Source organism: Lepidothrix coronata, unplaced genomic scaffold (genome assembly GCF_001604755.1).
Source record: "Lepidothrix coronata isolate B3197 unplaced genomic scaffold, Lepidothrix_coronata-1.0 Scaffold5, whole genome shotgun sequence".
Classification (NCBI taxonomy): Eukaryota; Metazoa; Chordata; class Aves; order Passeriformes; family Pipridae; genus Lepidothrix; species Lepidothrix coronata.
Genome location: NW_016690185.1, coordinates 3,595,026 through 3,621,134, shown reverse-complemented (window position 1 = coordinate 3,621,134; position 26,109 = coordinate 3,595,026). Strand labels below are relative to the sequence as shown.

General features: G+C 38.5%; 1 long non-coding RNA gene across 1 annotated transcript; it reads left to right on the top strand.

The window, feature by feature from the left end:
• Window positions 1–1,566: 1,566 nt before the first annotated feature.
• On the top strand, window positions 1,567–26,109 carry LOC108503588. Its single transcript, XR_001876870.1, has 3 exons — window positions 1,567–1,655; window positions 3,931–4,137; window positions 26,052–26,109. It is a non-coding gene; the product is annotated as an uncharacterized LOC108503588 (long non-coding RNA).

Here is a 26,109-nt window from a genome sequence, read left to right as displayed (position 1 = left end):
TATTAGGGTCTGGTGCCTGATTTAAGAATGGCACTTATGCCTTATATCGAAGCTCATGTGTTTGAAAGACTTCGAGACTCAATTCCTCAAAATTTTTGACTGGGCCGCTAATGCGTCATAGTACTCAATATGTGTGCTCTAGAAATCACATTTTTAGATATCATTTGGTATCTAAAACATTCCTTGGTAGTATGACTTCAGTCCATGAAAGCACTTTAATATAGGCAGCAAACATCAATAAATTGTAGCCTATCTTACAAGGCTTAGGTAGGTTGTCTTAGACTACCCTTAAACCTTATCTCTTTTGGTATTGCAAAGAATGTTTTTAGGAATGTTTTTCTTCTGATGTTTCCATTCACAGCAACTAAAGCACTTCACAATAGTTAGAGTTGTGTTGCAAGTGTCTGTCTTTTGTAGATGTGTGAATGAAAGAACAGAGAATCTCAGAAAACTGAAGCTAGCTCTGCCCATTAAATTAATTGAATTTTTCAGATCTATAGCTTGCAGGCAGTTCGAATACCTTTTAATCCAATCTGCCCACCTCATCACATACAGATTTTGTAATTCAGTGGTACTGAGGGTGCCTACCCCCCAATTTTTTTTCTTAATCCTCCATCACAGTGCAGCACAGTGGGATTGGCAATCTGCAGCCACTCAACCCATTTGTATCCAGAGAGAGCTGCGATGATTCAGCTGTTTCATCTAGAGAGGCTTAGTAAAATCTTCTTTCTCCTAACAAGCCTTTCCATTTGACACTTTCTCACCTATACGTTAATGCTTTTGGGAGCTAGGTGTGAAACCAAGAGGAGAAATGCACCTGTTTGCATAATGATTTTTTTTAAAGTTAATAGTGGGAAGTATAATGTAACATGACTTTTGCAAACAACTGGAAGTTTAGCTTGGCAAATGGCAGGCAGCCTCTGCACAATATTGTTCCCTGCATGTGGAAATTCCCAGCATGACTGATTCAAAAGTTTAACACAACTGACACCTTGCTGCAAAAAAGTGGCTCAGACAAAGTGAAATTAAGTACTTCAAAAACTAGGTGCTCGGGCATGAATCTAACAATGCTGAGGAATTTAAGTTGCTTGTTCAAAAAGGGGAGAATAAGAGAAAAGAAAACTTTTCTTTTCATGTTCCAAACACCTTCATTTCAGGAGAATGCTGTTTGATTCCATTATACATCAAAGGATAGCTGTAACCAGTTTTGGAAGTGGGTTAACATGTGATAATTAAGTGACTTTAAATATTAATCATCCTATTTAAAAGTAACACTGGCAAAGAAAGGCATCCCTAATGAGAAGTAAAATTACATTATAAATATTATTCTGCAAAAATGGGACTTATTCAAGTGTTTCTTTGAAGCCAAATGAGAATCAATGCAGTGTCTGAGTACATTCGCAGGGTGCTATGAGGAAGCCGAATTCTTTTCATAATTGTTTGACAAACTTCTTCCAAAACACACAGCGCACAGACTTAAAATGCATTTCTCCTGTTGTGTGTCTGTGTTATGGGTGAATACCATATGGACTTTGGTCTGAGCTTTGCTCATCTGAAAAATGCTGGGACAGGACTCAATGTTTCAGTTAACTGTTTCCTGTCAAGCAGGCAAAACATGTTCATCTTATGGAAGCAAAAATGACAGTTATTTTAAGGTAAACAAACCTATGGCTGACATTTTGTTTCCTCAGGGTGTGGGGTATTTTTGTTATTTTTATTCACAACTGAATGGAAAGGACAGATTAGGTATCACTACTGTTATCTTCAGCTTTTGTCAGGGAAATAAAGACAGGCTTTGAATAGGAAGTATTTACATAATTTGGAGGCTAAGATGAGCCTGAAGGCACTGATTAACTTAAAGATTTGTCCTATAGTAGCATATTGATGTGAGTGGTGAAACAAGGCAGATGTGCCTAAATGACACAAGGTCAGACAGGGATGTGTTCTGAGAAGAGATTCTGGAAACTGATAAAACTGATAGAAAGCTTCTATAAAATTGCTCTCTTTCACAGTTTAATTTAACAGTGGTTAAGGAAAAAATGGGAACATTCACGTAGATTATGTTGGATGCATGTGACTTTGTGCAGTGTTCCTCCCCCCTGCCATGAAGAGCAGTGATTGCAAACTTTCCCATAGGAAACCGACATCAGTAAAAATACATTGTTTGGTTAATATAGGAAATTTGTGAATTCTGCTTTTGACTTTCTTTTATTTTTTTTTTTCTGGGATATAAGAGCATTGGTCTAATTGTGAAAATGTTGCCTGAGGCCAAATTCTGCTGTTCTTGTGCCAAAAGACATTTAATCAAATGAATGTTGAATTTAATTCTCTGTCTTTATTCAATTGTTTTTTGAGTTAAATATTCATTGACTTCAACAAGAGTTTTGGTTGATGAGAGCTGAATTAAACTAAGTAGAAACATCAGGACCCAGCTAAGATACTGACTTTTCCCACGTCCTTAGAGCTCAATATACTGGAGTTAATTAACTCTCATAAAATGTAATGCTAAAAGTTGATGTATCATTGAATAAGGGTAAAGAGAAAGTTACATAGATGCATTAGCGTAATTGCTTTCGTTTTCTACAATGCATAGTAAGAGGTTGTTTCCCTGCATAGCTTTTGAATATCCACTTGTGACTGAAAAACTGTGACAGTTTAAACTATTGGCAGGAATTTGTAAAACTCTTGGTGCTCTCAGTGTCTAGATCTGGGCAGGTGGTGAAAGAACATGAAACTGGCTAATTGTTGTGATTCTCAGAGATGTTCTTATTGTTTTGATGGAATTTGTAATTTAATTATTAAATATAATAATTTTCAGAAGGAAATCAGGAAAAAATTAAACAGGGTTGTGTTTTAAATTCAATAGGGAGTGAGTGAAATGGAAAAGAAATTCCACTGCTGAGAATATTGGTCTATATCTATACTGAAATTGACTTAGCATAAGAGTAGCTGTGGTAAAAAACCTGAGAAGCAGAATATGAATGTCAAACTGCTCTAAGTTTAGCATAAGGCAGTTTCAAGACTATTCTCCTCTACTCCACATGCACATGTCCCAGCTGATCAAGTGGCAGCTGACACCAATGAAGTCTGCTCCTGTCCCTACCAAGCCACTTGTAGAAGTGTCAGGACACCAATAAAAGCATTGGCAGCAAGAAATATTTCAAGAAATATTTCTTCACATGTGGAAATGCTTCATTGGCTTGCAGAATTAGCTCCTAGTATTATGACCCTGTTACATCTTAATTCTGATTAAGGGTAATGTGAAGTCTGAGTTTCCTAAAGAGAACACTGTTAGGAGGAATAGGGCCCCTTTGCCAAATTTTCTGCTGGTCTATATGCCATTTGTTGATACCTGTGTATGCACTATTTACATGAACAGAAAAGTGTTGTTTCTTTAAATTAAAAAAGTAATCCGAATAGCTTTCCACTCCAGTTGAAAAGCTCTCAGAGATCTGGTCTCTTTCGAAAAACAGATCATTAAATCTACATCATTTGTATGAGTATTTGGCTCTGCTCCATGAATGTATTCTAATAATGAAATAAGACTTTTGTTCTTTGTGCTTTTCTCATTGTGATTTTGCGTACCTTTTCTGCTTGCTTTGTTTGAGACTTTTAGCAGATAGAGACCAGGAAAGTAAGATTGTATATTGATCTAAGCAGATTCACTCCTAAACAAACTATTCCTCAAAGATTTCCAGAAGGCACCAGCAGCTCTTTAAGAAGTAACAGCCTACAAAAATGTTATTTTTCACAGTTAAGCAGACTTTGGTCTAAAGCTGTGCAAACAAGCCTCTGAATCCTTGTCGCTTCCAGGGACTGTTTTTGGGTGTGTGCTAATCTATAAATCAAAAGGATTTGAAACAATGTAAGAGAAAATGTTTAAAGAAAATAAATACAAAAGGAAACATTTTTCTCTTTTCCCTCCTGCAGATCAGGGTACCTTCCAAAGAAGCCAAAGGCATTACAGAGATGCAAAACTTGAGGATTGTTGAGTTGATTCAAGACTGTCTGGTCCAAATCCCACCAAATTAGTGGCAAGTTTGACCTTGACTGCAATGAATTTTAGATGAGATCCCACACTCTGATTTTGGCTGTCTGGTTGGCTACTACATCACAGTCCACTTCAGTTTGAAACAGGTAGGACCCAAACTGGAAAAAAAGGAAGTTAAAATTAAAAAAAGGCACTGGATCTATGTCGAGCCTGCCAGGCTGTTTTATAAATAATGTGTGACTCTGTATGAAAACATATGTTACATGGGCAGTGTATAAAGAGCCCAAATGGCTTAAAGACTTGGAGTAGCATTAATGTGAGATGCCCTAAAGCAATGGGACGATTATTAATGCCTTGCCAGTATGCAAAATAATATATCGACAGGTGTTGTAAACCAGGCAGCTTATACTGGGGTCTTACTCTGTTGCTGATGTCAGTGGCAAAACTCCTGGAGACCTCGATGGTTAGAGGACCCAGGTGGTGATGAAGTGAATTCATTTGTTCTGATGAGTGCAGAGCTAACTGAATAGTCTCATTACCCGATATTGACTGACATCATCCCCCCCTTGTATTCCTGATGGTTGACACCAGTATGCAGTAATAATAGTACTGACCACCCAGGCAACCTGAACATGAGACTGCAGATGGAGGCAAAATCTGTGCATGTGAATGCTAGTAGTAAATTGAAGGGTTTTTACCTGCCAGGAGCCACTTAGATGGAGAAATAAATAAATATGTAACTCACTCTCACTGTCCTTTTTAAATCAAATGAAGCTGACCATTTTGAAAAAAAAATAAACAAAAAACAAAACCAACCAAACAAAAATTCAGTAGTCATTTAAGCAGCTATAGTTTTATTGTTTATAAACAATAAAAATAAAAGAAGAGATAAATGATAAGGCTGGATTGGGTGGTGTTAGTTGCTGATTCTAGGTGTGGGTTTTTGTTTTTTTTTTTTTAAATTCATGCATGTACTAACACTCATAGTATTATCCAAAAGGAATATTAGAAGCATCTTAGTCCATTATCAGCAATTAATCATTGACTAGCCTGCCGAGGAGGAAAATTACTTCTCTGAAAAATTGGCTCAAGCTTATCCTTTGCATTCAAGTCAATGACGGTGTTGTTCACTGAAAAGCAAGTCCAATGCAGCCATCCAGTATCCGTGAGAACGGATTTTGTCCCTAAGGCTTTCCTTTGTAACTTTTTGATTAGTATTCATTTTGAAGAGCATAAACAGTGCATAACTTTGATGAGTGCTAAAAAGCCCAGTCAGTATCAGGACTTCAATATGTATTTGTGTGTGTGTGTGTGTGTGTGTGTTCATGTATGTGCATGTGCGTCTGTGTGTCTGTGTGTGTGTGTGTGCTACTGCCAGCTAGTGCTTTGGTCTGCAGTTTGTTCTCTGGTCCTAATCACTGTCTGCCTGCATTGCAGAAATCTTACTCATTCTTGAGCTTCCATTTAGAGTCAATCAGCTATGTCTCTTCTAAAGCAACCTGCTAGGTGCAGTTCTGGGGGAATTTCCAGGGACCACTAACGAATAAGCACTGTGACTAAGACTGCACAGTCTTGCACTTGCACTGTCTTTCAGGAAACTTTACACTCTTGGTCATTTCTAGTGCATGCAGGGCATGTAGGGCTCAACAATATAAAATCATAATACTCACATGCTCCATCACAGTCCTCACACTGTTTCAGACCCTTTGAATTGAATAAAATACAGAGAAAATAATAACTGTCTAATGGCCCAGGAGAGACCTAGGGCCAAGTACTATGGAATACGAATACAGCCGGTGGCCTTCACCTTTGGCTGAAAGAACACTTGGGTAAATATTTACCTACTCCAAGTATATGTCAGACATGGCTAAAAGGAATCTGTGTATGAAAGATGATACTTAACACGATCAAGCCTACAGCATATTTTTCAGGGCTACCTGATTATAGCAACTGATGCAAGCAGTCAGAAGAGTAACAGACTGTGAGGTTCAGTAGACCTCGATCTTTTGGAAATTCCATATGGTAATTTCCCATTCACTAAGAAAAAGGTGCCAGGTCACTACTAGTTGAGATTGGGGCATAAGTATGACATGCTATCACCATTTCAAAAACTACGTCTCTCTGACAATTTCTATTTTAGTCTCCAAACTACAAGTGTAATTCAGTGAACAGTGAAAACACAGGAAAGACATTTAATTTGGTTTCTATGTAAGAGAAAAAAAGCCCTTTTGGAACGATGCTTGGGGTCAAAGAGGTCATATGTTTTGTCCATCAGACCTCCTTAGAGGTCTCTTCTCCTGTAATATCTTTATCCTGCTGGGTGGGTTATTTTTGGAGTCATATTTCAATCTGATATAACTTTTAAGACAGGCTAGGAAAGACAGAAATGTCCTCTTTCATTGGGACATTTCCATAGGGAGATGTCTGTAGTCCTGTCAAAATAAGACGCTCTCATAAGTCCCATTCTGCAAGCAAGAACATGTGCTTATCCTATCCTGAACAGCAAAGATGATCAACTGATTTGCTAGTATTTGTTACTCTTACATCACTGCATTGCAATTCCAATAAATGTTCCCTCATCTTTGTCTCACATCTTATTGCTTACATCAATTCTTATGTGCAGGAGAGCGCGGGTTTTTTTGTTGGGGCTACAGACATGCCCCTATGAAAATGTCCCTATATAACGATTTGACTAGATGATCTTAAAGGTCTTTTCCAACTGAAATGATTCTTTGATTCCAACAGTTGCAAAGAAACTGTGTTTGAGGTATTTTATCAAATCATTGAAAAGCACAAAGAAACCTGCTTTCCAGAAGTGTTGCAGTGGGGCAACTGAAAAAGTGATTCCACAAGGCAAGGAAATCATCTCAGCCCTTTAATGTGATGGGGGATTTTTGTAAGGGACTTTTAGGAGCCCCTGAGGGTCTTTTCCACCACATCAATGATGCAGTTTAGCTGCACCTGCAACCCATTAAGATTGCTCTCTCTATTCTGGATAGCAGGCCACCAAGTTTAAATCTGATCAAGGATGTTAACCACTGTAGAGCTCGATACATTTTAGAAACTGAGCAGAAGTCAGTTTTTTGTGATATGTAATGAAGAGTAAGGAGGAAGCTAAAAAATAGGCATGAGGAGTGTTCACCAGCCAGGCATATTTTTAAAAAAATCAAATGCTGATGAATTCTTTTTCTGGATTTTAGTATGTCATTTCATTACACACTTTCCTTGTTGGTAAATTTGCATAATGAAAAGATGAACAAATCAAGAAGTTTTAGTCTGAAATATACATCTTTTTCAGAGCAGAGAAGCTAACCCAGTTACTTATCTTGAGCTGTTAAAGCTAAATCTTGTATCTTCAAAAGTTGTTTACGTGCTTCATATCTACAAGCCAGAAAGCATAACCCACAAAGCCGGACTTGTCCCCATGACCCACTGACTTTTTGACATCTTGAGGTCATTCATCCAAAGCATGCACAAGCAGGAAACGCAAGGCTTCTTCCAACCACATCCTGGTGTGTCTGTAGTGTAAATTAGAGCTGTGAGAGCTCTGGGAAAATTCATCTGGCAGTCATGCTATGTTTCTTTTCCTTTTTCTTATAAACTGTGCTGAAGAGTTTGAGCTTAGTCTTAGTGTAATTAAAATTAATGAGAATTAAATGTAAAGGTAAAAACAGAGATCACCCATCAATTATTGGTGGTAGGGATGGAAAACATGTACATTAAGAAGCCATGTAAGAGGAACCTCCTGCACCTCAAGACTGATGTAAGAGATAAAAGATACAAGAGAAAGATATGAGAGAGAACATTTACTAGAATTGTAATGCAGTGATGTAAGAATTACACATAGTAGCCAATCAGCAGATCATCTTCACTGCTTGTGGAATAGAACTTAGGAGAGTGTTTTCTTTTTTTTTTTCTTTGACATGACTACAGACATCTCAATTTCCTGTCCAAAAAGAACTCATCTTCTCTTTTTTTATTTATCCAGCAATTTACTTATCTAGCAACTGCATTAATTTCTGCTAGTCACATCCCTGTCATGTCAGCCAAAGCTGCAAGGAATTACTCAGAAGCCACTGATCCCTGCTGAGAACCTACTATTGAAGTGTCTCAGATTGCTCTTAAAAATAATCGTCTTTTGTTAGGCCTATGTGAGCAAGAAGCAAACAAGAAAAATGAGACCTAAAGAAAAGTTCAGAAAGTGTAAAGGCATTCTATTAGCATAGTCAGCTAACATTCAAAGAAAGTAAATTTTCTTATCCTGTGTGATTCTTATCCCTGGTCCAGCTTAAAAATGGACCTGAAGTTTCAAGGTGCTCAGCTAAAGATTAGGCCACTGAACATGGTGTCACATGGCTGGGTGTCAAATAAATAACATGGAAGGACAGGGGCAGTATGATATTTTAAAAAACGGAAATTGCTGAGATCCATTCCCATATGAATGAAACAAAATCAGATAGGACCATATTTCCTGCACTGACATCATTGATATGTGACAACAAAAATATCTGGTGGATATGTACAGAATTCTTCTCAAAGTGTACAGTATATCCAGCTGCCTCTCTCCCCTAAACCGTAATCACTGATAAATAAATTGCTCTTTTCTGAATGGCATAAACAAGGCATTGTTGGTACAACTGAGATACAAATGAAATGGATTGGAAAAAGAGTTACCTCGCTTGCACCAAACAGGAAAGGAATTAATATACAGGGGCTGTAAGTTCAAATATTCTCCCAAGAAAGAGCTTGGGAAAAAGGACTTATGCAACAGCACTTATAGTTTTGTATACAAAGCAAGAGCAGGTGCAAGTCCAGCTTGACAAATACAGTGAAAAATCAGCATGCTTGCATATTCTAAGTACTGCAGTACCCAAGTACCCAACTGTTCAGGTCTTATCATCGCATTTGTGATCTGTTGATGTGGAATGAAGGCAGTCAGTAACATACAGGACTAATACTAACATTCAATGAATCAAGAGGTCTCCAACTGACAAGAGCAAGATGTCAAACTGAACAGAAAGAAGTGAGACACAGCGAACACAAATTCAGTAATAATGGACAAGTCTGACTCATGGGATCAGAAAAATAAAGATCTTCTCGGCCTTAGTACGTCCCATTGCAACCAACCTGTTCATATGGAACTTCTTTTGAACCATATGGTAGTGCAGCAAATGTTACTGGAGTCCACTTACCTCTTTCTGACTACTCAGAATGAAGGACTGCCATGTATAATGTCATGTTGCAAACTGACATTCTGAGTTCATTGTCTGATTTGATGCAATACATAAAAGTTCCATCAGCAGGACATCAGTAATGTCATAACTATGCCAAGATGCTGCTTTATGACTTAGCTTTGTTTTATTTTTTGAAAGGTTGGTGAGAGAAGTCTGACTGATGTCATTCAAGACATGCTGCAAACACTGCTAATTTTAACATAAAAATACTATAATGCAGGTCTGTCCAGATGTTATTTGCCTTGTTGTTACCTTTATTTGGGCATTTTTCTTTGGCCATCCTTATATCCTTTCATGTAAGTAGGAAGTAAAAATTCTATAACTTTAAATTGTAGATGTCTGGTATAGCTGCATTCAGTGGGTTTATATAGTAGATGAATGGGTGACTAAATGTGATCTGAGCCAGAAGCCCTCATGCACAAACCCCCCAGAGCAAGACAGCAATTGTATCAGTGACAGTACAGAAAAGCCCTTTCCCTGGCTATGTCTTAGGCACAAGTTTAACATGACAGTACCTCCAGATTATGGCATTCAAGAAATTTGGAGGCAATAAAGTGGTCACAAAAATAGACAGACATTTAAAGACTTCTGAATAGGATTTCTGTTCCTTCTTGACAGATAAATTAAAGCAACTTTGTAGCAAGGCAGAAAGCCTTTGCCTGACTAAAGTTTATCATCATAAGGAAGTTTTGCTAGTGACAAATACATGAATAATGAGAAAGGCTTTGTTAGGCGAGTTGTTTGATCTGTAGAGGGTGTAAAGGGTACATCGAACTAATAATTCAACTTTCCAGTGGTGACTGGTTTTGTTTTTGTCTTTGTGTTAGAGAATAAGTCAGGAAGCGAATTCTTTCATAGAACATTTGAACTGGTATCAGTCACTGTTTGGCTGGAGGGTGTTTTTCACAAAAGGCAGTGCTATGAGGTGCATTTTTTTCCTACTCACTGTAAGCAGATGAGACTTTTTAAAATGACACTGAAGAGACATAAACATCAAGCATCATGGTGCCAAATGCCAGGAAATAAGAATTGGAGACTGACTGCTTGTAAAACTAAACAAATGTTTCCATTGGTAAAACAGGCAAAACAGTTTAATATGCAAAACATGATGCATATGAACATGCGATGGTTTACTAGAGTTCTCCTCAAATCAGTCCTCTGAATTTGCTTGCAATTTTGGAAGTCAGGTCACATGTGTTCTTGGCAGATAGCATGTGAGTATCTTAGCAATGATTGCACTTGCTGTAACATAGCACAAGTGTGAAAGAGGATTTTTATCAGCCTCAAATCAGTAACTCCTGTGGGTGGAACCATTAAAAAATGAGTCATTTAACACTTTGCATCATACTGCATATCCAGCTTCATTGTCCAGTCAGTTTCTCTACTACAATACACAGTTATTTTTGATTTGTGTGGAAACTGTACTTCCAGTCGTTGAACATGTATGATTATGTGTACATTTAAGTCTTCCATAGCATGCTGCAAAACGCTTAGCCCTTCAGCTATTACAACTGTTTGCAGACCTGCCTTATGAACCAGGTCAAAAATAAACCTCCTCCACAAATGATTATTGATTTCAGGCCAGAGCAAAATATATTAAAACTCCCTACACTAGCCGTTTTACTGTTTTTTGTTGGATCAGCTGATTTGCTTTAATACTTTTTTCTGTTACAATTGAACACTTATAATTGGTGCCACTATTTTCTGTCTCAAATATAATTATGTGACTAAAAAAAAAAAAAAAAAGGATTGATATTTCTTTTTGTGTCTTCCTGCAGCTCATTTAGCCTGCATTTTTCTTCCCTTGCCTTTCCCTTTTCCTTTGAAAGTAGAGTTTTTCTTTGTACCCCTGTATTGGCAGTTTGCTCCAGATTCAATGCCAAAAGTGTGTGTGATGTGTTTAAGGATGTATACGACCAATTCTTCCTTTTTCTTGCTTCACATACTGTCAGAGAAGGCAACCCTTCTAGTTAGGGACATAAGAGTAATGCTTACCAGTCTGTACCCTTGTACGTGCCAGTCTTCCTCCAGCAGCTCAACCCACCTATTGGCATGAGAAAGCTCGATGGAATTGTTCTCAATGCCAGTAGACCTGCTCACCTTGCTGAAAAATCTGTTGTTCTCCAAAGGGGTTGTTGAGGTTCTCAAATTTGGTTTGATCTTCCTTTATCATGCCAAAGCTAAGATAACAAAGCAAAAGTCCAACAAAAGGGCTAGTTGAGACCTGTACCAATTACCTACAAAGGAAAGATGCTGTTTGATCCACTGTTTTCATCTTGGGAAGCACCACTGTGAACAGAGTATCCTAAGAAAGAATAGCAGAGCTGTTTTTCTCCAGTTCATCAAGGACATGAAGGAAAAGGATGGGAGACTAGCAGGCCAGCTAGTGCAGCTGACATCAGGAGACAAACTTTGCAAAAGGTATCAGCATCAAGAGGAACTAGTTCTCTTTATTTTATCAAGTTAAAAGAATTTTGTAAAAATCCTAACTCTTGGATCCACATGATACAGATGCCTTTGTACACTTATTCTGGGCTTGAACAAGTCTGAGACTCAAAATCTGCACCATTTAAATGCTATGACCCTGGAACTGATGCCCCCTTCAGCATCTCCGAAATCCTTAGAAGAAGGAGGTGATCTTATTTTGGAGAAGGACCTGGGGGTCCTGGTGGAAAATAAGCTGGACAAGAAAGGTGAACTTTCCCCTCTACTCAGCCCTAGTGAGGCCACATCTGGACTGCTGTGTCCAGGTCTGGGCTCCACAGTACAAGAGAGACATGGAGCTCCTGGAGTGGGTCCAGTGGAGGGTGATAAAGACAATTAAGGGACTAGAGCATCTCACTTATGACAAAAGGCAGAGAGAGTTGGGCCTGCTCAGCCTTGAGAAGAGGTGACTGAGAGGAGACCTCACCAATGTATAAAAGTAATTGAAGGGTGGGTGCCAAAAGGATGGAGTTAGGCTCTTCTTGGTTGTGCCCAGCAATAGGACAAGAGGCAGTGGGCAGAAAGTGATGCACAGGAAGTTCCCCCTGAATATGACAAAGAACTTCTTTCCTGCACAGGTGGCCATGTGCTGGAATAGATTACCCACAGAGGTCATGAAATCTCCCTCACTGGAGATATTCAAGAACTGCCTGAATATAGTTCTGTGCAATGTCCTCTGGGATGACCCTGCTTGAGCAGGAAGGTTGAGCCAGGTGATCCACTGTGGTCCTTTCAACCTGACCTGTTCTGTGACTCTGTGATTCTCTTCCCAGTGAAGAGACCACCTCCCACCTCATGCACCTCCTAGACACACTGCTGGTCACACAGAAATACCTCTCTTAAGGAATAACCTCCTCCTCCACAACTGAGAGAAGATGGTTCCAGCTACAGTATACCACATCTCTTCAAGGTTTGCACTTGAATAGAAAAAGATAATGGACCGGCAGGATCCTGGCACAGAGGTGTGAGGAGCAGTGAACTGTCCCAGCAGAAGAAAAGGGAACTCCTGAGCTGAGTACCTGCACTCAGGTCTGGGCCAGATTCACGGTGGGGCTATTCCCGAGGGGAGAGTTTCAACCTGCATCAGAAACAAAGGATTTCAATTTCCCTTCTGGTAATCCTGCCCTTAATGGCTATGGATGTGACCCTTTTATGGAGAAAAAAGTTTTGGCAACACCAGGATGTTGAGCTGAGTTTTCAAGGTGATTCAACTGAATTATTTCTCTGAAAAAAAATTAAAAAACCAACCAAACAAAAAAACCCCACCAAACCCCAACCAACTATCAAAAAAAACCCCAAAACAGAACAAAAGAGAAAAAAAATTGAAAGCAGATAAGATTCTGGCCTTTTGAAGTTAATTTTGAAATTACTTATAAATATATTTACAGAGTTTGAAAAAGAATGCCCAGTAGATGGAAGAGTCTTCTTTAGCTTAAAGCTAGTAAATTTTTTTTCTTTGGTTAATATTTTCTCTAAGTGAATATTCTCGGGCCACAACAATATGTTTCAATATTTGGACCCATAATCAAAAATCAGTTTTTTATGCTTTTTCACTGTACATTTCACAAGTCTGACTGGCATGATATTTTGAGCTCATAACATTACCAAGTGGGACATTATTGCAGTAGTATATATTATCTCCCACACCATTCCCTCATTTTCTAGTATCCCTTCTTCCCCCATGACCCTTTTGCACTTTCTTGGCCACCTCCCAAAATAATTCTCTTCTGTTTTCTTTTTTGCTGACAGTTTCCATTTAAAAGACCTTGGTTTCTGCCCCTTTGTATTCATTACAGAATATAAATCAGGAGATCTCTGATTAGCTTACTTCCTTGTTTTTTTTTAGCCAGGATGATGTCAGTACAGCTTAAGCAATGAAGTTTATTGGTTACATTGTGGGCTCTCTGCTAGCCAAGTCAAGAGAAACCCAGTGTTCAAAAGAGTGTGGAAGCTTGATGTAAACAACTATAATTTATATTGCTTGAAATCGTGGTGAGAAAGAAAATTTGAATGCTAGATGTGAAAGTGTTTTGTGATCAGGCATGGGTCTAGCCCAAAGGAAGAAGTAAAACTTAGTTAAAATGTCACAGTTCCCCTTTTGTTCTGCAGGAACCAGCCTCTGGTGTACTTAGTGACTCATTTTTTGAAAGGTGTGTTTGGCAATACTGTCAGAACTATTACTTAAAACATTGACATAGAAAGGTTCACTCTCCTTTCTAATAAAACAACTTATTTGAGATTCACAAGACTCAGAAAACCCAACGAGGATTTAATGTTGCCACAAAGACTGACTCTTTGTTTCCACATCACAGTGGAGTGTTTGGAGGTATTCAGGTTCCTAAAAAAAAATGAGAAGACAGCTTGAGAGTAGTCTCAGTGCTTTTTCTTATCCATGTTACATAGTTTGCTTTATGCAGCAGATATATTTAACATTAGCCAAAATAGCAATAGTATTTAATGACAAGGCTAACCTTTATCATCTGACAAGTCCAATTCACTGTTTAGAGTCAAAATCACATTTCATTAGGAAAAGTCATGTCAAGTCATACCCCTACTGCTCTGTTTATTTATTGAGAAAGCATGTTCTCACCTTATTTCTCAGACCATTCTGATCTGTTTACTTTAAAATTATGTACTCTCACAAAGAACCAACATAAGTTGCATTTCCTCAAATGCAAAATAAAATTTCTTTCCTCTCAGGTCAGTGCTAACTACTGATTCTCAAAATCTGGTTTAAATCAGTGAATCAGCCTTGCTTGCATCATTTCAGGGTCTCACCCAAGGCCCTGGGAAAGGCAGGTTCTCTCTGTGAGGATTTTCCTCAAATCCTGTGCCAGCTCCTCATGCTGAGGGAGGGCTGTTTTTTGCAGGGTTGGGGGCCAGATTGTCATGGCACCTGAGATGGGCCTCTGTCAAACCCACCAGCTGGGGACCTCTGTGCACTAGTGGGGTCTCCTCTACTGTCCAGTTGCAGTGGGCAGGAAGAACAGCTGTGAGCAGTCTTCCCTTTGCAAAAAAGTTACTGTGGCCCCATACCCATTTCCTGGTAAAAAAATACTAAATTGCACAGACAGACAAATAAACCAAAACAAATGTGTGACAATGAATTACAGCAGATCTCTTCTGACATAAGACAGTTTACTTAACTCACCTTGGAATGATGAGGTGTTGTGGTGAGCTTTCACACCTGCATTCAGAAAGAACCTCAAGCCCCCTTGTCAGCCTGTGCTCTGTGCAGAGTTTTTACACCAAATGTGTTAGGGTCTGAAGGCTACCTGCTCATGACTGGAGTCCTTGAAAGCTTCATTTAATCTCTAAATGGCTGATATTATTTGAACATTTTAGCAAAGATGCAAGAATAAAATAATATTTAGAGGTCTTTCACTTTGCTGGTAGTTTTTAGAACTTGAATCACAATAAAAAGCCATATTATACTATTTTTTTCCTACTTGAATAAGGAAAAATTGAAAGCTAATGCTTTTTTCCTGTCTGAAAACCATCATTCCAGTTTGAGATATAAATGTGAAAGTTTCTGAAAGTGGCTCACTTTTCTGGGCTACAACACCTCTAGAAATGAAGTTTAATGTAGCTGATGTCTGACCAAATTTCTTCAAAGTTTAGAAGAAAGTTTGGGGCTATAGGAATCTCTTCATGATCCAGCTCAGAGCACCATCAAGTATTTTCTTTTGGTTTACGAGCACAAGAAATTAGAAGATTTCTTTTAACAGGACTAATTGCATAATCTGTATTGAATGGCTTCTCATTTTTGAATCTCAAGTGGGCAGAACTTGGTTTTTAGAATGCAGAAGTTTCCTTTGGCTTTTATTTTGTAAAAGCACATTTAGAATAATTGATCTATTTAATAAAGTAATTTTTTTTTTATTACCTGTGGACAAAATTAATGTTGAGGTCACTATTACAAATAGAAAAAGATTAAATTTAGATAGATATGCATGGTTATGCATAGATATGCATTGTTTGAAAATAAGCATTCAAATATTGCTTTTTGTTCTTCAACCTTACACATATAGTTAAAATACTACAAGTCTTTAATTCTTAGCACACAGAAGATAGAATGTAGGGTGTGAACTAAATCTCAATTTACAGTAAGGATACTGAAAACATTTCTTATCAGGAAACCAAGAATGTTAAAACAGAAGCAGTCTGGCCAAAAGAAAGAGAAACCAGCTCTTACTCAAGCTCTGAATTTTAAAGCAAGTCTGCATAAGTGTCCAAGACCAGGTTGGATGGGTCATTGAGAAACCTAATCTAGTGCAAGGTGTCCTCGCTCATGGTAGGAGGGTTAGAACTGGATGGTCTTTAAGGTCCTTTCTAACCCAAACCATTTTATGGCGCTATAATAATCACACAAAAATGAATCATAGTATCATTGGAGAAGACCTCTTTGATCATCGAATCCAACAGTTAGTGTAGCACCTGACACATTCTGTGTGGTTATTTCTGCCTACGATGCATTACAGGTCAGGACAATTTCACTTTTCTGAGCTTTCATACAAACTCCTCAGCTAAAGAGTGCTTGGGGTGTGAAGGGCTGAGGGGTTTCTTAATTGGAGGACACCAGCTCCTCCAAGCTACTGGTTTGAATTGGCCTTAATTTGATATGGAAACAGAAATCACTAACATATTGTACCAAACCTATCACCTGTGGGAATACCTACATGACTGCTGGCTGGGTGGGCAGTCTGAATTGCTCCTTGCAGCTAGGGATCTGATCAATCCCTGCAGGGCAAGGGCAGGGCATGCAGGCAGGCCAGAGGAGGGTAAACATACTCTACCTCTGCTTCTGATGGAAACCTATTCAGCAAACTTCCTCTGACACCAGGCTGACACCTCCTCTGACCATATGGACTTGCATGTCAAGAACTGTGTGGTTCTGGACATGTAAACAAACACAAGGGCTCTTAAAGCCCACAGTTTATAGGTTAGTCTGTTGAAAACATGCTTGTTGGAGATTAAAGGCTTAAACTGCCTATGTTGCCAGAAGAGTTATCTGTGAGTTTTCTAAATTAAACATAAATTCACTTCACTGTAAATACTGTGATCAATTATGTTAAATCCTGTAAATAGCTTTTCTATAAACAAATGTTTCGTAAGTGAGATTAGAGGTTGTCACTTCTGATACGTAGGGATAGATCATTAGTTCTGATAAAATCAAAAGTTTTGTTCTCTCTAGCTAAATTTTAAAGTGAGTACTTGTGCAAACTGAAACAGCTCTTCTTCAGTGATACTTGAATTTTCTCAGTCACTAAGATTTCTCCAAATTTCAATATACCATTGTTATCTTAAGTGATGAGAAGAAAATTAATAGGAGAGCATGATGCCACATCAATAAATCAAAAAACATACTATGAAAATGAATGACAAACAGAAGTGAGACTTTTCTTTCTTCTTTCATCTAAAATTTCTTTCCTAAAGGAAATAGAAAAATGGCTGCTAAAAAATGTCATAACAATATTTATTACATATCATCATACCAATTGGAAAGTCTTACCAAAACCAGGGTTTCCTATCTCAAAGATCTTAAATCTGAAGTGAAACTCACACAGTAGAAATTACTATCTAGTACAGCAGTGGTCAAAATACTAAATAATCTTTGACTTACAGTTAAAAGTTAGAAAGTTATTAAAAATATTAAACAGGAGGGTTAAATTCTCTTGTTAACTGTGCAGTTTAGAGAAATTATTGAGCCACTGATTCTTAAATGAAAAGCTACAATTTCTGCATTAGGTTGCTCAGACTGGCACTTAAGGATGCATACGTTACTTACAATCCTGAATTACAGCATGAACATCATGTCTGAAAGATTATTGTCTCAGATAAAGTAAAAATTATAAAGATTTTCTTTTCTTTTTAACCATTTAAAATATTTTACCATTGAATTATTTTAGTTCTAACAGAAATGAGTGTACCTAAATGCTTAGGCTATGCTGTTTTCTGATCCATATTATGATTCTCTGCAATGAGTATTTTGCATTTATTTTTCACATTAAACATAGAATCATAGAATCATAGAATGGTTTGGGTTGGAAGGGACCTTAAAGGTCATCAAGTTCCAACTCCTCTGCCATGGACAGGGACACCTTTCACTAGACCAGGTTGCTCAGAGGTCCATCCAACCTGACTTTGAACACTGTCAGAGATGGGGCATCCACAACATCTCTGGACAACCTGTTCCAGTGTCTCAACACCCTCACAGCAAAGAACTTTCTCCTAATATTTAATCTAAATTTAATCTACTGTCTAATCTACTGTCTAATTAATCTAATTTAATCTGTTGTCTTTTAGTTTGAATCCATTCCCTGCCGTTCTGTCACTGTATGGTCTTGTAAATGTCCCTTTCTGTCTTTCCTATAGGATCCCTTCAGGTAGCGAAAGGCTATAACTAGATCACCCCTAAGCCACCTCTTTTCCAGGCTGAATAAGCCCAGTTCTCTCAGCTTTTCCTTGTAAGAGAGGTGTTCAATCCCTCTAATCATTTTAGTGAAGCTGCTCTGGACTCACTCCAACAGGCTAATATCGCTCGTGTGCTGAGGTCCCCAGAAGTGAACACAGTACTCCAGGTGGGGTCTCACCAGAGCAGAGTAGAGGGCCAGAATCCCCTCCCTCAACCTGTTGACCATGCTGCTTTTGGTGCAGTCCAGAATACAACTGGCTTTCTGGTCTACAAGTGCATATTGCTGACTCATGTCCAGCACCGCCAAGTCCTTCTCCGCAGGGCTGCTCTTGGTCTGTTCACCCTGCAGCCTGTGCTGATATTGGGGGTTGCCCTGACCCAGGTGCAGTACCTTGCACTTGGTCTTATTAAATCTCATGAGATTCCCAGGGGCACACTTCTCTAGCTCTTCCAGGTCTCTCTCGATGGCATTGCAAACCTTCAGATTGCACTCAATCTCTTTGTCAATGTCATTAATGAAGATAATTAAATAACACTGGTCCCAGTATGGACCCCTGAGAGACACCGCTTGTACCTGATGTCCTTTGGGACTCTGAGCTGTTGACTGCTATCCTCTGGATGTGGCCATCCAACCACTTTCTTACCCATCTAACAGTCCACTCATCAAATCCATATCTTTCCAAATTGTAGAGAAGGATGTTGTGAGGTACTGTGTCAAAAGCTTTACAGAAGTCCATATAAATGGCATCTGTAACTCCTGTCCACCGATGTAGTCACCTCACCATAGAAACCCACTTGGTTGATAGTCAGGTCTTGTCCTTGGTAAAGCCATGCTGGCTGTCCCAGCTCACCTCTCTGTCCTTCATGTGTCTTAGCACAGCTTCTAGGAAGATCCGCTCCATGATCTTCCCAGGCATAAAACGGAGGCTGACAGATTGGTAGTTCCCAGGATCCTCCTTTCTACCCTTTTTAAAGATGGGTACAACATTTATCTTTTTCCAGGCACCTGGGACTTCACCCGACTGCCATGACTTTTCAAATATCATGGAGAGTGACTTCACAACTACACCAGCCAATTCCCTCAGGACTCTGTGCTGCATTTCATCGGGTCTCATAGATTAATACACTGGAGAATTTTAATACTGCAGTTGGTTCTAAACTCCTGACTTAGGAGATCCCCAAAAACACCACTGAGGGTTTATGATTTTGCCCTAAAGCTTTCTGCCACCTTCTTTCTGACAGTCCTGGTTTTATCCTTGTTATGTCCTGGTGCCATTGCTGTTTGCTACACTCCATATTTCCACCTTGGCTGAACCTCCTCCATGTGCAGTGTTCGCTGAGGAAGGGATTAGTGTTCCAATCTAGTTCAAAGAGCCGGAGCAAACAAAAAAATAGTTAGCATTGTCACTAGCTTCTTGATGATCTTTTGACATGCTTGGAATAGTTTACTTAGGCCATGTAGATAAGAAAATAACCTGCCAGGTAATGCATAGAGTATGAATGTGTAATAAACAGATTACAGAAAAAATTGATTGTACTTCTGACTAATAGCGATGAGACAATATCACTGGGAAAGGACAGTGGTAAGTTCATGTGAAAAAAAGACTGTGTGTGCATCCCAATACAATTTAATATTTTGGATGTGAAAATATTAAATTTCTTTTGTATACTTACTAGAGTGTTGTCTACCTCATGTTGTCATTGCTAAATCAAACAGCATAGCAATAAAACATTTTTTCCATGCTGGAAGAGGAAGTAGGAGATTAGTTTATAAGAAATAAATTACATGAAACTATAAGAAAAATCCCAAGGGTCTCAAATGTGTAACACACTGGAAAGACCTTGTTTTATACTGTTTTTAGTGTATTTAGGAGTGTACATAAAGTGTTTTCTTAATGTGAAAACACATTTTCATAATGTGTTTTTTTGGTTTTCCCATGAATTGAAAAAGAGGTCTCTAGTACTGTATATTGTAATCTTTCAGTTTGTATTTCCCTTGTTTTCATGCTTTATTTATACTTGGTGTTTGGAGTTTATTTGGTTTGGGTTTTTTGGTTTGGGTTTTTTTGATAGCCTTACAACACAAATATCTGCTCTTATAAGAATATACTAGCCTGCACCTTCACAGTGTTAATTACTAATTATGGATTTACATATTGTGTGCAATTTTCTTTGCAGAGACTTCTTGTTACGGTCCCAGCGAACCACTTTACATATATTAAAAAATTTATAAAATTAAAACATTTATGAGCATTGAAAGAGACATATTAGAAGCAGATATAACTTTTTAACTCCAGTTTGCAGTTAAAACCTGGACCTGAGGTAGAATTTGTGTTGTGTTTTGAATGGAAGAGTCCACTCTTATGAATCTGAGAAATGTAGCAGGCGTTAAAAGGACACCAACAAACATGTAGACTAAACAATGACCTGAACTACAGTTTAAGGGCTTTTCTTCATTTAATGTAAACTTCATAGCCCAAAAGCCATCTATAATCTGAGCTCAGTGAAAGTTTCTTTCACCAATCTTTTTTTCTTATTTTCTTTGTTTTGTGTAAAGAGGTAGATTGAGTGAAATCAAAACATTTCAAGAATGCATTTTACCAAATCTTTCCTTAACAAATGTAAACATTCCAAAAATTCCCTTTGACTGACTTTGACACATTTTTAAAATTATATGTTGCCAATTGAGAACTGGAATGATTTGTCATTTCAGCAAAATATTTTATTTCATTTATTATTGTTAGAAAAAAAATATAGCCTCAAACCCAAACCAAGATACTCTGATTTTCTGGTCTTCAAGGAATTTCACAAGAACTTTTTTTTTATTTGTTAAATTAAAAAAAAAATCTAAACGGGAACATTTAAGCTTTCTTATCTGCAAACATCTAGTAAGCCATGGGAATACTGTTTTCATCCTGCCTGACAACCAATTAACAGTTTCATTTCCCTTTCCTCCGTGGGTAGGCATGAAATGTAGGTGTCAGACCTAAGGAGTTCGTTCAGAACTCTCTGTGACATGACCACGGGCTAATTGACCTTGAAAGCAAGAGCCTTTGACTAAATGGTGACATAGCTCTGGAAATCTCGAGTTGATGAGACAATTGTATACAAGGGTGAGCAGATGCAGTAGTAGCTACTTTTTTTCTGGAAAGCCCTTTATTAACATGTTAATTGATGACTGCAGATTGAAAAATTTTATTTTTGTATTTTTTCTTCCTTTTGTTTTCAGTGACTGCTGCTTCTCCCCTTCTCCACTCCCACCAAAAAAAAAAAAAAGGAGGGTTAAAGTTATGCTAGGATTCTGTGCCATGGATAAAATCCAGGCCACTCCTCTTCGACTTCAAAGGAGCCATTTGCAATGGAATGAGTGTCATTTGGTGGTGGAAGCAGGAAGCTATTTGAGCAAGAGGCACACAAGTGAGACAAGAGGAGGGGGAGCAAACCTGAGGACTGGTGAAAAAGTCTTTCCACCTATGAGAACACGCAGGTTATTTCAGCTGCCGGGATACAGCAGGCAATTGCAGGGCACTTGCTGCCTTCCTGAGAGGGAAGCTTGCTTCTCTTGGCTCTGTGCCCTCCTGCCCTGCAACCCCCATAAGGACTGAATCTGGGCACAGCAGCTGATGTTCGAGTTCAATAGCATACAGAGGACCATCACACCGAACCTAGCAACACTGAACCTAGCAGTATCCCAAAGTTCTCCTCTCTTGGGAAAATCTGACTTCACCTCCTGACCCCAGCACACACAGTTCTGAAATTCACTTGTGCTCTATGGAATTTAAAGAGAAGAAAAGAAAAATGCCTCTCCTTTCCACCACAAAACAGACCTTCACTTTCATAAAGACAGAGAGATGTAGTCCTGTAGTCCTGTCACATTCATTTCTGTGTACAGAAAAGCTCACTATATACCTTTTCTCCATCCTCATTGTTGTCTTTGTCTGCAGTTTTTTTGGGTGTAATTTATCAAAGTTTTCTTGCCTTGGATTCCTGCAGGCCTCATTTGGATACAATATACACTTGCCTTACTTCAGTTCCTGTAGACAGTGATGTATTTGATCTGCTGGCCTGAGATATGCATTTCTTTCAGAAACCCTAATGTAAACACTGGAAGTAGTTTATAGCTGTGAATCAGCATCCAATGGTCGTGATGATTTAAAGCTATAAAGAACTGACATAACCCCCCCTCCCCTGCACTCCAACTCAGAGTCTTAAGGTGGTTCTCTATTCTGTTCTAGAAGCTACAATTAGAAATACTATTAAAAAAAAAAAGATCTTCTGGTTTTCTTCTTTTATTTTTCCTCTGTTTTCTTTTTTTTTTTTCGTTTCAGTTTTGGTCAAGCACAAGGAAGTATTTTTCTGCTGTGCTGACTTTTTATTTCTGCCCAGCAGATTTGGAGCTGAAATAGAGTCTTGCTGACAGGATTTAATACGAGGAAGTTTTGCAATATGTTTTACAGCTGGTGTAAAACTTGGTGAATGTCAGAAGGTAGCTGCTGCAATAAACTAGTTAGGTATTGCTGTGAATATCATTTGAACAAGATGCTTTCCCCTCGAACAAACACTATTTGGTACAGGGTTCTTTCAAGGCATCCATACTAATTGTTAAAATCTACCATTTGATGAGCAGTGTTAGTTTATGTGCACTTTAAAAAAGTGGTAGAGACAAACCTTGAGAATTGCATTCTCTTTCCAAAGGTCAGATGCTAATAAAAAGTAATGAATTGCTTCTTTTTGTTTTTCAAATGAATTTGTCCAACATCCTAAAAATCTGAAATATTTATGTGACACTGAACAACAAGAAAAAAGGGTGTTGTGTTTTGCTTTGTTTTCAAGCAGATTTCAAGAGTGAAACCTGTTTTTATACATCTTGTTAACACATTTCACTGTAGTTGGCAGTTTGTCAACAGATGAAAAAATATATGTTTGTTTTAGCTGGCAAGACTGCTCAGTGTATTGGCCTGAGCAGAGTTCTGAGAATCTGGATACCTGGAGTTTATTCACAGCTATGCTACTGCTCTGCTGAGTGACTCTGAGCAAGCACCTCTGCCTCTTTGCTGCCTGCTTCCCTCCTATATCATATCCAGTCAGCTTGTGATCACTTGGAGCAGACACTTTCAAGAGATTTTTGTCTGTACAGCACCTTGCACAGCTGACTCCTATCTCACTTAGGATCTGCAGGTGCTTCAGTCATGTAAGAGTAGCAACAAAATTAAGGATGTCTAATAAAGTCTTGTTTCCCTGTATTTATGAGAGGAGAACGAAGTAAAAAGCAATTGAAATATTTCCTTTTTTTTTTTTTTTTTTTTTTTTTCTATTCTTAGAGTCTTTCAAAGACTGGAAAAGACAAATCTCTGGTTAGATAGGATGTAGTTAGGGAATGCCATGTCCTTTCCTGTGACTCCTACTGTGTGTCCTTGCAGTCACTGGAGTCAAAACAGAGGAAAGTATTGTTTTTTCACCCTCTTAGACAGGAGAGGAGTCGAGATAAACCAAGGACACAGTTGAAGATGAATCAGTAATAAACAGTAAATAGCTAGTGACTGTTTCAGTGTCTCTGTGGTAGTTGGAACTCCTATAGCTGCTCCTAAATTTACATGACTAAGTAGCTCTGTGTGCAATTCTGAGGGGCAAACAACTAATAGTAAGGAAAAGTTAGACAAAAACCCCAAACTAATGAGGCACTGCTAATACTATGTAGATAATCAATAAGGTCCTTGCATGTTACTGCCCTGTTTTCTTTACCTACCCATCCTCAAATGAGTTTTGAGTTCTCCACATATGCTGTTCTGACAACAGTTTTACTGCATTGACTGAAGCCAAGTTACTCCTTCACATGGGTATAAGGAAAGTCAAACAAGGCCAGGACTAAACTTGTGGATGCAATTATAACTGATGAGCAGTGTTTTCCTAATCTGTTTCTCTTTGTTGCTCTTTTGAGCAATACAAGTGTTTGAGACTCACTGCATGGTCAGTGTTGGCAGATGAATGTGTTCATCTTAAGTGCTGCATCCTTGTAGCAGCATTAAACCCATGTTAGCGCTTCCTATGACGTGCTGACTTCACTGGCAGTCAGTTTTATACTTCTGCAACTCAGAATGAGAGTGAATGTGAAGAATGGATGGCACTTCACAAAGAGAAAAACTGTCTTATGATCTGAACTAAATACTAAAAACTTGGAAGGTTATTTCCTCAGTTCATTCAAAGCATGTGTTTTTTGAGCACTGCAGACAGTGCAGATACCTAAACAAGCAATTAGTGCTTCAAAAGTTTTGTGTTTTTTAATGATTCCAGTAAGATTTGCTGTCTCACTGTTTTAAATTAACCAATAAGGGCTTGGAAACCTAACTCTAGGCAATTATTCCAGGAAACTTTGGACAACATACTGTAACAATATTAATTATTCAGAATTAACAATCAACTATTCAGTGCAAATTTGGATGATGATCAGTAAACAAAGTGTGAGATCACACATGGAATGAGTACCAAAGTACAATATTTGTAAATATGTTTTTAAATGTTCTTAAAGCCATATTAATGGAAGTAAATGAAATTTGGACAGCTAATGTTTTCTTAAGTTTTCACCACTTTATTCTGCAGTTTTAGTATTCTTTCAATGTAGGCTTTTTATAATAAGAGGTACGGTGGTCCTTTATTATACTGTGTTATGAATTAAATATTAAATTATAAAATAAATTTAGAAAAATTAAAGTTAAAATGCAGTAGTCACCTTAGCCAACTGAGGTACTCTGTGATATGTTAACCCTGCTTTTGCATGCTTGGTCACTTGCAGTCTATTTTACTAATTCAAAGAATTTACGACATGTCTCTCAGTCATTTCCAGGAATTTGAAAGAGCTTGTTTGTTTATTCTTACTTGCAACAAGCTTCTCCACAAAATTCTTCAAAATATACCAAAGACTTCTTCTCATCTGAAACACAACTACAGGCACCTAAAAATAACAATCTTTTTTAATGGGCTAATTAGTGCATCAAATTATTGCTCAGGCCCTTTATCTGAGACTTTGGGTAAAATCCAAATGGAAATGAGCTTGGCCGGTGCATTTTAACCTACATTTGTCAGCCTCACAAAGTCACCATGTGATTTAGCCCAGTTGGCAGCTCTAGTTCAGAGACAAGAACTGCTGGCATAGCTGAGATGCTTCAGGCAGGGAAGACCATAGCATTTTGACAGGACTGTGCACACACACTCTCACTCCTGCTCTGTGTGTGTTTCCAGCCCCTGCTCTCACTTCCACCCAGGCAGCAACATCATCCTGGATTTAATTATTTGAGATTTGCAATAAAACTGATTTTTAGGAAAGCAGTAACATCCTCCTGAACATGGATTTGTTATAAAATAAATAACAGCCTGCTTCAAAAGCAGAAGGATTCCTGGCTTGATCCCATTATTTACAGCCTGTGCTACGCCAAGCTGAGCAATGCTCAAGAACCTTTCTTGCCAGTGTGGCCACCCTGGGAGGCCATTCCCAGGTGACACATTGAGATGGGTGATGTGGCAAGTGGTGTGAGCACAATGACAAACGTGTTGTGTTTGAGCTCCTGGTCCATGGAGAGTGGGCTCTGCTGTTCCAGCTCTGGAGTAAGGGTAATGATGGTTTGACTGCTTTGGCTGCTTCCCAGGACTCTGATGAGAAGATACAGTATCTCAAGGATCCATCCTGTTCCAAAACACAAAATAAATGAACAAACCAGGATATTTTATGTTCTGTAGATGTTGCATCACAAGAATGGCTGGAGAAAAGGTTGTGTCTCACATCAGCCATGAAAGGGAGGACTTAAGGGAACAAAAAAACCCTTTACAAATTCTGCCCTAAGCCACAATTGAATAAACTCTGTGAGATATCAGATACATTGTAGAAATTCCCCCTCCAGCTACAAATCAACCTGTTTTGTTCACTGTTTTTCAGACACCTGATCTCGTGATCCATGTGATGTTGTGTATGCCACTGACGACACAGTCCTTGG